At 36.1% G+C, this 16,327-nt stretch overlaps 1 pseudogene; it reads right to left on the bottom strand.

The window, feature by feature from the left end:
- Positions 1-752: 752 nt before the first annotated feature.
- Positions 753-16,327, bottom strand: part of LOC112319269 (brain mitochondrial carrier protein 1 pseudogene) — a 183,224-nt pseudogene continuing 167,649 nt past the window's right edge.

The following is a 16,327-nucleotide window of genomic DNA, read 5'->3' as shown; positions in this document are numbered from 1 at the left end:
ATAATTCCAATTGTACTTTTCAAGTAGAAACCCACAAAGGCTGCAGTGCAACTCTTACACTGTTAAGGAGAGACAAAAAATTAGAGCTGGAATTAATTTTACAAATTATGCAATAGAAACATTTATCAAAGAAACCCATTGATATCAGGAAGTTTGCCCAAGAGACCACAATACTCACTCTCAACAATTTGTCATTTTACTACTAAAGTTGTAGCTAACATTTCATATATCCTTGAGGATGTTTTAGCTCAGAACTTCTGCATTTTAATGTACGAGGTGTGTCCATAAAGTATCCAGCAACGTACTATGCAAAATAGAGACATTTATTGAAGAAGATACAAGATATGAGAAACATTGTATGTAGGACAACAAGGCCCCTTCAAAGTAGGCATCTTCCCAATCAAAAACTGCAGTTAACAGGGTCTTGATCTTGCTGTGACTTTGCCACGCCTTCTTTGGCTGTGGAGAACCAGACAACTTCCACTGGGATGACTGGGCCTTTGTTTACATATCATAGCCATAGATGCACGATTTATCTCCAGTTATGACCTTCTTGAGGAAATCTGGTTCGTTGGTAGCAGTTGGAATCAAGTCATCAGCAACTGCAGCACAATGTTCCTCTACTCTGGTAGCAGAAGCCTCGGAATGAATTTTGCCATGACACATTTCATGCCAAGGTCCTGCACCAAAATCTTGGACACAGTAGTTTTTCTAATTCCCAGATAAGCTTCTAGTTCTCACACTGTCAGTCGTCAAGCTTTGTTGATTGCAGTCTGTACACATTCAACATTCTCAGGTGTCCTGCCTGTTGCAGGCCTTCCAGAACGTGGATCACTGTCAACAGATTCTCGACCATCTTTGAAGCATTTGTGCCACACTTTTATTTGTGCCGTACTCAGTGCATCATCTCCAAAAGCCTTCTGAATGATCTGAATAGTTTCCGCAGAGGAATGTTGAAGCTTAACGCAAAATTTGATGCAGATTCATTGCTGTACTTAGTCGTTTTGAATGCAACAGCCACACAGTACATATGCTCACTCAATGGCATCTAACGCCCCCACTGACTAGTACAGTGAAGTCTTTATGCATGCGCATTCCAGTCCACTCTCCTTGGCTGCCTGGTTACATCAATGTTGTGCAAACCATTCTTATTATATTAACAATGGCTGGACATTTTCCAGACAGACTTCATATATTGAAGAATTCAAATCCCTAGTATACTGTGAAGGAGGAAAATAGCCCTGAGTCATTGTTTTAGGAGAGTAATCATGTTCTCTCCTGTAGGAGATAAACCATTTGAGGTTGGGGTCAGGGGAGAAGAAAGACATGTGATCCAAAGTTTTAACAAAGTTTGAAGGTAGAAAGTTTGATGAGAATTTCAGGGGCCAGTCTTTCTGTATAATCTTATGGAATCTTGGTGGATTTCAAGTACTAGTCTCATCTCAATCTTACATCTTATTTCCATTGAACATAGGCTCTGCAAGAAGGAAGGCCTCCCAGTATCTTTCCTTGATTCCAGAATGTTGGCCCTGAACTAAAAAGCCAAAATTTTCTTTAAATCTATGAAAATAATTTAAAAAACCCTGTAGGACATTTGGCCTTTTAAAATAAAAACTTTCAAAGATTTCTGATATTTGTGAAAAATTCCTTCTATTTATCACTGAAGTTTGGAATTACTTAAAGCAAATCTACTTCATTCTTCTTTAATGGAAAGCTTCCCAAAGCCATAGAAGCTCTGAGAAATCAAGTACTGAAATTTTCTTCAGCTTGTGGGCTATTGAAGCTGGACTGAGTTATGTTTATTAAATCCTTCTCTATATTTTTGGCAATTAGTTTCTCACACCTTGACTTTAGAAATCTGGAAATCATTGACATGTCAAACCTTCAAAATACAGAAGGCTACATTTTCATAAATCAACATGCCTAATTACTGGTATTATTTTTTGAAATATTTCCATTCCTGACCCTCCTAGGATTCATACATGGCAAATGAACTTAAAAAGCCATCTGCCTTCTGGCCCCCTATTTTCAAGCCCTCAGGAAAATGTTTTCATAAACAATTGGCCCTTGAAGGTATCCTTGATGCCAGAAAGCTCATGTTTCATTGGACCAAGAGAAGAAGCACATTCCAAAGTTGAGGATCCTCTAAGGACAAAACTGTGATTCAGGGTTCATCACATAATATCATTAAATAGCTTGATTCAAATGTCATAAATCCAAGGTCAAAAATAACTGATAAATTTCACCTCCAAAGATCCACTGTTACAGTTTCCAGGGTGCCTTGCGAAATTTTCCTTCTAATTTTTAAAATTGTGACAATGTTGATGAACTACAAAATTTGAAAACCAACAAAATAAGTGCAGAGTTTAGTGCTGTAATCAACAAATGATAGAAGGCAATGCATCTAACATATGATGAACATTCTACACAATTACGGTGACAAGATAGTAAAAAGTAGTCGTAAATAGTAATTAACAGTAAGATTGGTGACATCTACACAGCTGATCTGAGCATTTTTAAGTGTCACTTGGAAGGATGAGTGATGGACTTGGCTAAAAAGGAAACTTCTCAGAGCCTCTACTCAAGACATTGTAACAAAAACCACCTGAAGTGCAAATTGAAAACATGATTTCTGCTCTGACTAGTATGGCTCAGTTGGTTGGGTGTCATCTGGCAAAGCAAAAGGTCTCCAGTTCAATTCCCTGTCAGGGCACCTGCCTGGGTTGTGGATTCAGTCTCTAGTTCCGGGCATGTGCAAGAGGCAGCCAATCAATGTTTCTCTCTCACATCAATATTTATCTCCCTCACTTCCTCCCTCCCCCAGTCTCTAAAAATAAATAAATAAAATCTTTTAAAAAGCTAAAAAAAAACAAAAACAAAAAACCCACCTGATTCTTGAATATCACCTCTGTAGGAATTCAAGATAAAATGCAGGATACCAGTTAAAGTTGAATTTCATATAAATGATAAATATTTGTGTTCCTATATTTTTTCAGATAAGCAAAGAATAATTGTATTTTTTATATTTTTATTTGATAATACTGGCCATATCTAGCAAACAAATCTGAACTTTAAGATCCTGTCCCTATCAATTGAGAACAGTGTAACATTGGTGAGTTACTCAACTTTTCCAAATATTGGTGTCCTCTCTACAAAGTGGAGGTGAGTTGGTGTGAGGATTAAATTAAGTAGTATATAAGAGATGACCAAGAAAATATTGTAACCTAGTAGCCATTCAATGAATTGGGTTTTGTACTAATTTTCTAGGGTTGCCCTTACAAAATACCATGAACCAGGTAGCTTAAAACAACAAGATAATCATTGCTTCACAGTTCTGGAGGCTTGAAAAATCAAAGGTATCACAAGACCAGGTTCCCTTTGAAGACTCTAGGGAAGAATCCTTCCTTGTTTCTCTCTAGTTTCTGGTGGTTTCCCACAATCCTTGGCATTCCTTGGTTACAGCTGTGTCACTGCAATATCAGCCTCCCCCATCTCCACATGACTTTCTTCCCTTTTTGTGTATCTGAGTGTGTCTAAATCTTTTTCTCCTGGGGCCCACCTTAATCCAGTGGGGCCTCATTTAAACCTGATTACATCAGCAAAGATCCTATTTCCAAATAAGATCTTAATACAGGTACCAAGAATTAGGACTTCAATACATGTTTTTAGGGATGCAGTTCCATCGATAATAGGGTTTTATTATAACTGGAGTGACTCACCTAATCGTGTTTTATTTACTCCCAAAATGAAGCTACTGATATCTGTCACAGCAGTTGTGAATTTTACATGAGATATTTCATGTAAAAAAGCTTGCCACGTGTCCGAAACATCCAACACAGAAAGTCAGTCTGAATTTTCCCTTCAGTTTAATCATAACCAGCCATTCCACTTCTTAATTTGTATACACTATTTTTAAATACAAGGACCAACTCTTCCACAACTTAAAAAGTGTTGTAGAATTTTCCCAGTTGAGAAGTTCTCAACTGTATATGGAGCATCTACGTAAACACAGTCTGTACCACTTAGATTCACAGATTGAATTTGATTGATTCAATGACTAATGTGGACACTAAACCCTTCCCTTTAGCTCATGGGACCAGTTTGTGCTTTCCTTAAGCGAGGGAGAAAGGGAATCAGGAGAAACAGTTATATTATTCTTTGCCTGATTGACCTACATAAGTAGCTTCCATGGAAAGATATGGTTACTTAGTTTTCCCTACACACAGAAAGGAACTAAGTGTCTTTTCTGAGCTGGGCCAAGAGATGTTTCCCCAAATTCAAAGAGGACAGGAGTGTTAACCACTATTGTGAAATAGAACCACTTAAATTTCTAAAGAAACCCGAGCCTTGCCCCTGGGGAGGGAATCACAACAGAAAAGGTAAAACTAAGAATCCTAGAGCAAGAATGCTTTTTGCCTTGTTTCCAGGTGCAGCCCAAACATTCACTGTCCTTGCGAAGAAACACCACAGCCAGAATGGTGCACAATTGTGGGCAGCAAGGGCAGAAGGTTTATGCTGCTAGGCCCTCAAGGAAGCCTCAGATGCTAGGGAGGCAGGAAAGAAGGAAGCCAAAAGACAGCAAGTGCCTTTCAAATTCAGGTAGAGAAGAAGAGCTCCATGAACTTGGACATCAGGCATCATAGTGCACCTGGACACCTCAGCAACAACATTAACAAGCACATAGTGACATGACCAAATAGGAAGTATAGTATCCCAGGGGAAGCTGGTATGAAGAGATAATCAAGAATCAGATGCCTCTGACCACCAATGCTATAAACTACTACTACATGTTCCCCAGAATCTCAAGAGTGGGAGGGAGAAAACCCTTAATTGTGACCCTTCAACTCACTGAATTTCAATCCAGAATTGGTGAAATTAAGAGACTGAATAGATTAATTATTGCTGAGTTTACTAGGTTGTAACTAGATGGTGTTTTTTATTAGTAAAAGGGGGAGACTAAGATAGAAATTGCATTTGACTGAGGAATGATGACAGAAGTCACATTCTTAAACACTGAGTTTTGTTTGGAAAATTGTAATGAGTCACAGACAAATAAAAGTGACTCCTTCCATTCATCTGGGAGCACTTGAATATTTTCCTGTGGCTCTCTGCACTTCTGATTCCTTCTTTTTTAAGAAAACAATTTTCTCTGCTGTTTTTGCACATAAGTCAAACATGGATGCATCAAAATAATGCTCTCAGTCCTTCGCTGTACTTCATCTTAATTTAAGTGACAGCAGAGACTAGTATTTTTAACTTCAAATATTAGAGTTCCCCAAAGAACTTGATTGTCCCACTGGGGATTTTGTTCACTGTTGATTAAATACTTACTGTTAGTGTTGGAATTGGGATCATGTAATACCAACCTCGTTTTATATCCATAGATGAGATAGAGGAGGGGAGGAGTGGAAAGGAGAGAAAAGGGATGAGCTGAACATATTAAAAATGCATTTGTTACAGAAAACTACATATTTGAGGCAGTGGAATCAAATAACTGCATTTACAGACAGTTTGATTGACATTATTTTCTACAGTCAGAATGAAGCGTAAGAAAGCATCATTGAGAAGTAGGAAGTCATTTGGGAATGAGTAAAATTCTCATTTCTCAAACTGGGCAATGGATCCTGAATTTATCATAACAAGCAATAATTAAAAAAGCATCATTTTCTTGAAGTATATGTCATAACCATAAACACTTCTTGATCCACTTCTATGAGCCAGACTAAATGAGTGCTAGGTGATGGGTGGTGACATTAGGACACGGCCCATGGCCTTGATTCTAGGGAGAGAACTTTCAGTAAGAAGACAGTTATAATGAAAGGTGACAATCACTTTGCTAGAAGTAAGAATGGGGTACTCTGAGAGTAAAAACAAGTATGCTCAATTCAACAAAATAAACAGAGACACAGAGCATGTTTTTATTTAGAAAAAAATCTACACATAAATACAAAATATGTGTCTGTTTTTTGTGGTATATTACATCACAAATAAGGTTCCACCTTAATTCTGGACAAGTATCCAAAGTAAATTTTATGAAAAACTTTAGAGAACTTTATAGTAACATAAAAATTATGTGCAAACTGACATGAAGTGTGATGTTGAGAAGCACGGACCTAAGGTGATCATCCTGCTATGTCCAGGTAGCTGGAAGCAACAGTCTCTGCATTAGCTGCACCTTGAGGTCTATTCTGGTAAAAGATTCAATATTTGAACCCTATATCTAAACACTAATTCTTCATATTCTCTTTGTGTAGCTAGTCATACATTGTAGGAAGGACATAATAAACAAGAGATTCAGATGTTTCTAAAAATTAAAATTCGAATTTAAAAATCAAAATAGGTTCCACAATATACTTAAAAAGGTTGGTGATAAAAAAGGAAAACTCAAATGTATAATGCCTGGTATTATATATCAATTGGGAAAAAACACACAGCGATTTGGAAATGGATACTTTATGCCACTGTTGAGTACCAGAGAATTGGCTGGATGTAGACCTCTTCGAAAGGAATAAAATGTAGTAAATCGTGGAAGGTAAAATATAGTAATTTATAAATGCATGCTTTTCCATCTGTTCTTTAAGTAACAATAGTCCAGTGTTGTAACTAGTCATAGTCACACACAAAATATCTTGTTCTAACCTGTGATTGCTTATTGGCAGGGACGACACTCTGTGGTCATGAAATTCCACCTCATTTTCCTCTTTCTGGACACACAGGAAGTCTAGGCTTCTGAATCTCCTTGGCTCAGCATGTGGGTTGAAATAGTGGATAATTGCTTCTAAGCCTGCACATAAACCTTCTTTACATGCTCTCTCTTTTGCTTATGTGACAAACCGAGGGAGCACAAGTTTAAGCCACCAATGTCTCGACCCAGGAAGGAAACCGGGTCCCGAGTTACCACTTGGAGCAGGGTCGCCGAGGGAGCAGTTCTATCTGTACAGCGTGGTGATGACTGAGGCACAGTGCACTGCAGTACTGAACCGGCAGGGCAGAGGGGCTTGTGTGTTACTACAGCACGGGTTGGCCGATCTTGACAAATACGCTGACTTTTATAAGAATCCCAAATTAATTTTTAAAAGTTGAATTTCTTACTCAGATATGAATATTTATTAATAAGTGATAAATAATTCTAAACTTATTTCTATTTTTCATTGAAAGTTATTTGAAGGAAAAGCTTCAAATAACAAGTAAAATAAAAAATGAGCAATTTTCCCAGTACCTTGTACAGTTCGTGATGCAAAGTAAGCATGCAATAAAAATTTGTAGAAAAAGAGACTGGCTGGGATGGGGTGGAGGGAAGGGGAGAAAATGCAGACAATTGTTAACTGAATAAAAATAAATAAATAAATAAATAAAAATAAAAATAAAAATTTGTAGAAAAATAAAAATAGTACTACATAAAAGTTGATAAGATTTTTTGCCTCTAAAAATAAGGAAGTAAGAACATCCAATAGAAAAAAAATACAGATTGGAAAGAAAGAGAAAAATATATTTTATAAAAATAAAAATCACGTCTCGTAACCATTTGGAAAAGATGTTCAGACTCCCTCAAAAAAAGTGCAATGAGATACTGTTTCTCACCATAAACAAAAATTAAAAATATGAAGTTTCAGAACATACTTTGTCAAAGATGCTGTGAGGAAACACCACTCTTCTCGTACATCGTTCCTCAGAATGCAAGAATGCAAATGATATAACCCCCAGAGTGGGAAATTTGAAAAACCTAGAAAAATTACATATCTATTTACCTCTTGACTTAGCAATTGTATTTCTAGGGGTCTGTCTCACAGATATGCTACTAAGTGTATGTTCTTTATCTGTATAAGGCTATTCAAAGAAGAGCTATTTATGATATCGCAAGAACTGGACACACTTAGGTGTGTATAGGGGATAAGTTGAATAAATGTCAACACAAATCCATTCAAAGAAAAAAAAGCAAGGTAGAAAAAAGGGTGTACAATTTGCTATTGCTTAGTTTTAATAATGTATATTTACTTGCATTAAAGAAAGAGACAATGGGAAGTTAAAATGTCATATTGTTGTAACATACTGACTTTTTGAAAAATTCAAGCTATGATATCTTCATTATTTTTACTGTCATTTAAGTGACAGTAAGTGGGGAGTAGTCACTCATCATGTTCTGTACATTTGAGGGGACCTCGGTATTTAAGGAAATTCTTTAGTAATTGAGAAAGTACTGTCTATGAGTTATTTAAGATTTGATCTATGAATTTTGGTCCAGTTTATAAGAATGGTGTAGATTTTTTATAGTCTAGTATGCTTTAGATAGATATATGATTGATATAAATTTCAAGCTTACACAAATACATGATAAGAAATATAAACTCATTATAAATCACTGTATAGTATCTACTTATTCATTAGTTATATTTAAATATAAAAAACAATAACAGGATTTAAAAGTAAAAAATAAAATATTAATTACTTTAAAAATAACATTTTCAAATGTTGCTTATAAGGGATGAAATGGAATAGGTCGAAGGCAGAAAATATAGAAACCAGACTTTTTAATCATAGCTTTTCTTTCTTTTTTCTTTTTAAAGATTTTATTTATTTATTTTTAGAGAGCAGAGAAGGGAGGGAGAAAGAAAGGGAGAGAAACACCAATGCGTGGTTGCCTCTCTTGCACCCACTACTGGGGACCTAGCCTGCAACCCATGTGCATGCCCTAGATTGGGAATAGAACCAGCAACCCTTTGCTTTGCAGTCCAGAGCTCAGTCCACTGAGTCACATCAGCCAGGGCTAATTATAGCTTTTCTTGATTTGGGGACTGTATAAACATCTCACCTACTTACAAAATTTAATAAGTTAAAAAATTCTTAAAAATAAATGTTTAAAAATGAACCTAAATATATATCTAGTCAGTGCTCTAATCATATGATAATATTCCAAGTCATTTTAAAATATAGTCATTTTAATAAAAAAAATAAAATATAGTAATTTAGCTATTCACTTTATATGGGATTTTCCAAAAGATAAAATAACTTAATAAATAGCTTTAATTATGGACTCTAAATCCCACTTCTTACTAAAATAAGAAGTGCTCCTCGAGAAAATGGCTAGACTACTTGGACTTAAGTGCAATTTTCACCTCCTTCTTAATCACGTCAGGTCAAGCACATTACTTAGCCTTCCTATGCTAAGAAAATAGGGCTAAAATAGCACCTTTCTCATAGGGCACTTCTCAACATCAAAGTAATTATCATGTGATATTTTTGTGGACATAGGACCTGACAGTTGGCAGATACGCAATGAGTGCATGATCTTCCTTTTATTCTCCTTCAGTTCCCTTAAATGCAATTTGCCAGGAATGTACCGGTAACCTTGAGGTACGCATACTGGACTCTTCAGCCAGAGAAAGGCTTTGATGGAGCACCCCACACTTCAAGGATGAAGACTAGCTCTCTGAGCAGACTTACAAGGAGGTTAGCATCAAACACCTGTTTCGTGTTCAACCACTTGAAAGTCAAAATAACCATACAAGATGATTATTATGTCTTTTTTACAAGTAAAAAAACCAAGGCTCAGAAAAACAGTGAAAACTGGTCCTTATTCAGGAGTAGTAGGTAATGGAGCCAGGATCCAAGTTAAGCCTGTCGTAACACTGAGCACTTTCCACAACATCACTGTGTTTCCAAGGAAGGCCTCCCATGCCTTGCTGAGTGGTGTCTGAAGTCCCACTATTACAGATTTACCCTATGTCTTACTTCTTTTCCTCTGTGAAATGCAGCTGTCTTTGCCACAACTCTCTTTGCAATGTCATTGCTCTCTTGGACACAGAGTAAAAGATGTATTTATATTTGGAAAAATTACACTTAAGTTTTATATCATAATTTGTGTTCTCTGGATCATTCTCAGAATCAATAAGCATCTTTTAAAAAATCTTTGAGGTTGTCATAGAATTTGAACAGGAAATAGCCCTTTTGTAATGCCTAGTGGGAGAAACAATATAGAACTCCTCCAATAAAAATTGCACCTTGCTCAACAGCTATGGAGGAAGCATCCCCCAGAAAACAAAAGTGCACTGGGTCATGTTCTTTAATTTCATATTACTTTATTCTTGTGCCTCTCACTCATTTTTAAAATGCAATTTTAGATGTGAGAAACTCTAAGCCACTTATTTCAGACTCTGGAATGTTTTCATATGTGACTAGTAAAAATACTTGGAACTGATGGTATTAGTTGTAAAATTAAATCCACTTTTGATGTAATTAGTTGAAAGTTAGCTTGATAGTTCAGAGCATTTAAGATGCAGCCAAATTTTACCATCTCCTGTTCTTAATTTGAAACTCAGGAAAATTAGATGTGATGAGTTGATTTATATTTCCTTAATTATATGAACACAGTTTTTTCATACCAGAACTGTGCATGTGATAAAATGTAGAAAATGGATGAAAGAGGAAGAAAAAAGGAATTATATGCACAAAAGGAAATGCCTCAAATAGGTGGTTACCACATGGTACATATTTCTAGGAATTATTTTCACATGCTTGGAAATGGCTATCTCATATGAATCATTTATTATTCTAAGAACATTTGGCATAGTTGTAAAGAAATAAGTGAAGTTTGTATGAGTTATACATATTTGCAAAGGAAAATTAACTGTTGTTTATGAACACAGATCACTTAAATTTAAAACACTGAAAACTCTAGCAGAGAACCTAATTTATATTTTTTCAACTGCTGGTATTTTATATGCACCCTAATTAATATTATTCTAATTTCTTAAGAGAAAAATGAATAAATAAAATATAGTGGCTATAGAAATATCTAAAATTAACTTCTGTTTCTGTGTATAAATTTAAACAATTTTTCAGTTGGGGTATTTACTGCCAAAGTCTTAATGTTAATCATGTGTATACATTGACAGATACAAAAGGCTTAAACAGAAAGGATTAGGTTTGGAAAGCTTTCTGCAAGAAACAGAATTAGATAACCTTTCAAAACTATTAATTATTTTGTAACTGACTTCATTAAAAGCACAATTCAAATAGCATAAACAGAGTGGAAGAAGGAAAATACAGGCCATTAAAATCCCATTATATGTTTTGTGAAGTTGCCCATGCCACCCACTAACACCTCCCACACAAAATTACTTAAAATTACATTGAAAAATGCATATCAAATGAAATCTTTGAAATAGGTAATATCATGTCTGTTTCTTGCACAGTCTTGGGGGCTTAAAGATTCCAGGACTTCCAAATTTTCTTATACATTACTTTGATCTTTGAGTCAGTTTTCAATATGGGAATATTCAATCTTTGAATAGTTTTCAATTTAGGAAATTCTTGATTTTACTTACAAGTTAAATTATTTTCCGCAGAAATCAGTTAGGAAATAAATTTATTTCAACGTTCTGGTATTTTTAAAGCCCTTGCTTTCTCTAACCATAATCTTCAATAATTAGATAATAGACAACACGGAAGTGTAATTTGGCTAAGAGTCTGTAACAAGAAGCATAGTTTTCTTTTGATATTTTTATTGTCTATAAAAATACCAATTCATGAGAAAGTATGGTTTGGATTTACAGTTTAATTGAAGCAAAGCTGCAGGGTGACGGCTTGACACTAGCCTTCGAGGGTCTGGAATTCTCATCGTAAATGAATTGTTTCTCAAACCACAATGTTCTTCCTGAGAAACTAGATTTTTATGTGTTTACAACCCTTGGACTACCATTATATTTCTAGTGTTCCTGGTCCTTCTTAATGCTGGCCCCTCCATCCTATTTGTAGGGATTCAATAACTCTTGTAACCCTCTGGGAACCTAGAGTCACCTATAAGGAGTTTCAGCTGAGCCTGCTCCCTGATGGGAACATGAGCCTACCGCACTCTAGGCCATATTTCATATTACATTCATTTTCACCTTGTAGCCATGAATTCAATGTACAACATGGTAACAATTTTCCATATACTTTCCAGCATTTCCCTTATTTTTCCTGTCTTTTCCCATAAGATAAATATTTCCATTATTTTCCAGGTCAGTTTAGATCCAGCAAGGCTTTATTTGATGAAAATTGGCTGCAAGGTTTATATTTCCACTAAACTGAAATTAAGACTATTAAACTATCAAGACAGTTTGGGCTAGGCCAAAGTGACCCTTAAACTATGACAGGGACAGGTCATTTCAGTGATACTAGAGCGGTGGCTGACGCTGAGTGGGGACGCAGCTGCACGTGGAGTGCACTTGTGTACTGAGAGCAGAGGTTCCGTTCAATGGTCTTTCAGATGCTCTATCTCCATTCCCTCAAATGTGTCCATGTCTTGTCACACTTTGCCCTGTGCCTTACCCTCTAGACTAGTAAAATCTATCCATCATTCTTCTTCAAGTTTTTGTTTCTGTTTCATCATTGTATCTACTTTCGCATCTTATACCTTCTCCACCTTATACTCGCCTCCTACATTTTACCTGTCTCTTCCCTTGCACAACACAGAGCGTCCTAGATTGGGTCCCTTGCCGCTCACTTTGACATGGGGATTTGCATGCAGGAGGTTTCCGAGACAGGCCTGTCTGGAGCAACATGTACAAGGAAAGGAAGAAGCAGGACTGAGCAGAGTGAGAAGTTCAACTTTAATGCAGTTGCAAGAGCAACTCTCACAGGGAGCTCTGGAGCTGTCATAACCTTCCATGTTGCCCCATTGAAGCAAGAAGGGGTGTGTTTGTTTTCCAGCCCATCCCCTGGATCAACCATTTATGGGATGGGGGTGAGTGGGAGAATGGTCACAACCGGTAACTTCGAGACAAGCAGCCTGCTTCTGCCAAGGTTAATTTCTCTACACTATTTTTTGAAGGTGAATTACTAATCTTAACCCACACTTGAGGTTAAATTCCCCCTCTTGGAGGGGTGAGTATCTGCTTATATTATTTGATATTCTTTCATATGGAAGATTTATCCCTTTCCCCTCATTTATTTATTTACTCAATCATTTATTTATGTCAGTGGGGACTCATGGATATTTATTTTATTCTTTGGGAGGTAATGCTGTAACATATTGTTTATTTGTTGCTCAATTTCTTCCAGCTTTGGACATTGAAGCTCTTTCTGGTTGTTTTCTGTATCCCTTTCTCTGATTCCATTATTCTAATTTTTTGAGCACTTCCTTACTTTGGGGCACCACGAGGTGATCCGGGCTCATCATTGTATCCCCTACTCAGCTCAGACTCAGCCGTTTCCCTAGGGACCCCTGTTTCCTTCTAAATGGTACTTAGAAATCAAGGTCTGAGTGTTAAGTGTGCCTATTGCTAAGTGTGCTTTTTTTTGGTCCGTTATTATGTTATTTATTATAATCCTCTACTAACATGAAACAATTTAATTCAGATTAATATCTGTGTTTAAACCATGTTAGACTCAATGTTACTGACTCTCCCAGGCCAGGGACCCAAGCCACAGTCCTTCTGTCCTGTGCCAGTAGAACAAGACTGAGTTTCGTAAAGTGAGGCAGACACTTTCTTCTTTGATCAAGGAATGGAGAAGCGTGAGCTCATGCTCTGATGGCACCTTCTCCTCTACTGTATTTATAGACTTTGATGTGCTTTTTAAAATTGCATACATTAGAATTCATTGTGGGCCCTGACTGGTGTGGCTCAGTTCCACAAAGCAAAAGGCTGTTGGTTCAATTCCTGGTTAGGGTACATGCCTGGGTTGTAGGTTCAGTCCCTGGTGGGAGCACATATGAGAGGCAAACAATTGATGTTTCTCTTGCACATTGATGTCTCTCTTTCTCTCTTTCTCCCTCCTTTCCCTTCTCTCTAAAAGTAAATATTTAAAATCTTTAAAAATAAAAAAAAATCATTTTGAGAGATGTATAGCTTTAGGATATTTGACCAATGCATATAGGCACATCCCACCACTCCAGTGCCATACAGAACAACTTTATCTCAGGCCCTCCAAAAGCCGGCTGTTACTGAGGCATCAAATCATGGACTACTTGCTGGTGAGTGCACACACATAGACCATGTATTTATCTAGGTCTTCTGAGGCATGATTCAAAGTGGAGAAATTTTACTAGGGGGAAAGCTTATATCAAAGGAAATAAGATTAGAGATGGAAAATACTGGGAAAAATATAAACTCAAGATGCAAATTGATCCCAAGTGAAGGAGAAGGTGGAGAAGATTGAATGGAGACCTCTGAGATTTTTATACAGTGTAAAGAAGGTTTGGCAAAGGCATTGGGATTCATTGAGCCCAAACTGGACTACAAAGGAGTCCCATGTTTCTCAGGAATAGATGAGCTTTAGTTGCCTGCAGCTCTTGGTCATGGGTAGGGAGGGATGCACAGGCTCTGTCTACATTTCTGCCTCACACTTTTCTCCTCCTGTGGCTTAGCTTTCTCTGTTTGAGGAGGACACATATAATTGACAGGAGAGAATCTCACAAACAAGAAAATGCCCCAGAGGAAAGCAAGTATATTTATATATGTCTGTCTATGTGTTACACATAGTCAGACATATATTAACTTTACATATATTCAGATTTGTTAAAAATAATAAAATAAATTTAAAATAAAAATCAGGGATAACTTTATTAAAAATGACATAAACAATTGGTTAGGAATATTTTGGATTTCTTTGAACCTTGCCTTAATCTGTTGTTGAAGAAATAATGTGCCAGTTTTCAGTAAATCTCTCTCTAATGATTTAAAAATCCTATCTATCTGTATCTAATCCGTAAGACTCTGTTAGTACTTTGTAAATAAATAAAACTATACCTGGCTTTAGAGGGATTTTCTTCTAGCATCATTTGGATACACATAAAAGGTGACAATAAAGAAGAACTTTTTTCAGTAAAAGCTCTGTGTAGACATGAACACAGCACTGTGTTTTGAGTCATTTGATTCCAAATGCATGGCAGCCATAACTGTTGCCATCTCAGAAAACCTGGGCAGCACCAGGAAACTGAAAAATAGCTTAAATCTATTTGCTTTAATGCAAAGGAATCTAAAACCAAAAGTTTGAAAACATGTGAGAAAAAAAATTAAATAATAACTATTACAGATGTCCAGCCCCAAGGAAAAGGCAGGGTTATTTGGACACACAATGTTCAAGTAGAAATTGTGCTGAAAATACAAAATCAGAAGGACAACAGGAAAAAAGGAGGGCAATAAAGAAGAGAAAGCAGGGACCAGTTTTTTTCCCTAAACATTATGTTTAATGTAAATTGGCTTCACTGGAGAATTAAGAATTTTCTAGAGGTTAAAGAACACCTTACAGTGAGATTTAATACTGTAGGGAAAATAAGGGTAAAGAAGATAATGACATAAATATGTAACTGTAACTTAAGTTTTCTGATTTTATTTCCTTAGAGCTGAGGGTTTTATACACTTTTCAAAGCATTTGAAAGTGAATTGCCCAATTGGTAGCTTCCTTTTTATTGTTCCATTTCCACCTGCACACAATAGCAGTTTTTAGCCCCGCCCTCACATTCCTTCTCTCCCGCATTCCTGGAATGAATGAGCCACGTCAGTTCAAGCTGCCTCATTGACTGTAAATCTTTCACCCTTAAAAATAAAATAGGGCATAACTCTTAGTTCCTCACCATAAATCCAAAACTTCATTATTTCTGGCAGCTGTAAGCCTCAGTATTAATTGCTATTCCAGGCGCAAAAGTTTCCGGTAATATGGATGAACCTAGCTAAATTTTGCTGCTTATCTTAGTTTTTCTGAATGATTTTTAATGTATCAAAAAGACTGGACAGGACTGAAGATCTATATGTTAGAGACATTTCCATATTTCATCATTCTATCTGCAAGAAAAATAGATGATAGAATATATGACAGTCATACAAAAACATTCAAAATATAAGAGAAATATAATATATATGATTTAATTAAAGCTCAACTTTATGAATCAAATCTAAATTTTTGGAGTTTTTATAAATATTGAGAAAAAGAGCACACAAGTCTTAAATATAACAATGACAGACATTAAATAGACATACTGAGAACTTATGTATATTAATCAATTTCTTTAAATTTCAAGTTATTTGCTTGTTTGTTTTCTGTCAACCACAATTCTTTTCTAATTTATATGTTATAATAGCTAGAAATATCAGTATCAATTTAATTTACTGAAGTAACTCTGTAAACACTTAAAAATATTCTCCAGCTAATTGAATGAAAGTTTTGCATCCACAAATAATGTGAGAGATGTCAAATGATGGTTAGATTTGCATCTTTGACTGATACTTTTCTCTTCAATGAGAGTTGTAATTTTTAGGGTTGTGGGATTGATTCACTGTCACATGGCAGAATTTTGTATGTAAATATAAATTATTCCAGGATTTGTATTGTTCTAGTCAAGAGCGGA

This window comes from Desmodus rotundus, chromosome 11 (genome assembly GCF_022682495.2).
Source record: "Desmodus rotundus isolate HL8 chromosome 11, HLdesRot8A.1, whole genome shotgun sequence".
NCBI classification, from domain to species: Eukaryota; Metazoa; Chordata; class Mammalia; order Chiroptera; family Phyllostomidae; genus Desmodus; species Desmodus rotundus.
Note: the sequence above shows the minus strand (reverse complement) of the source record. Positions and strands in the feature narration are given on the sequence as shown.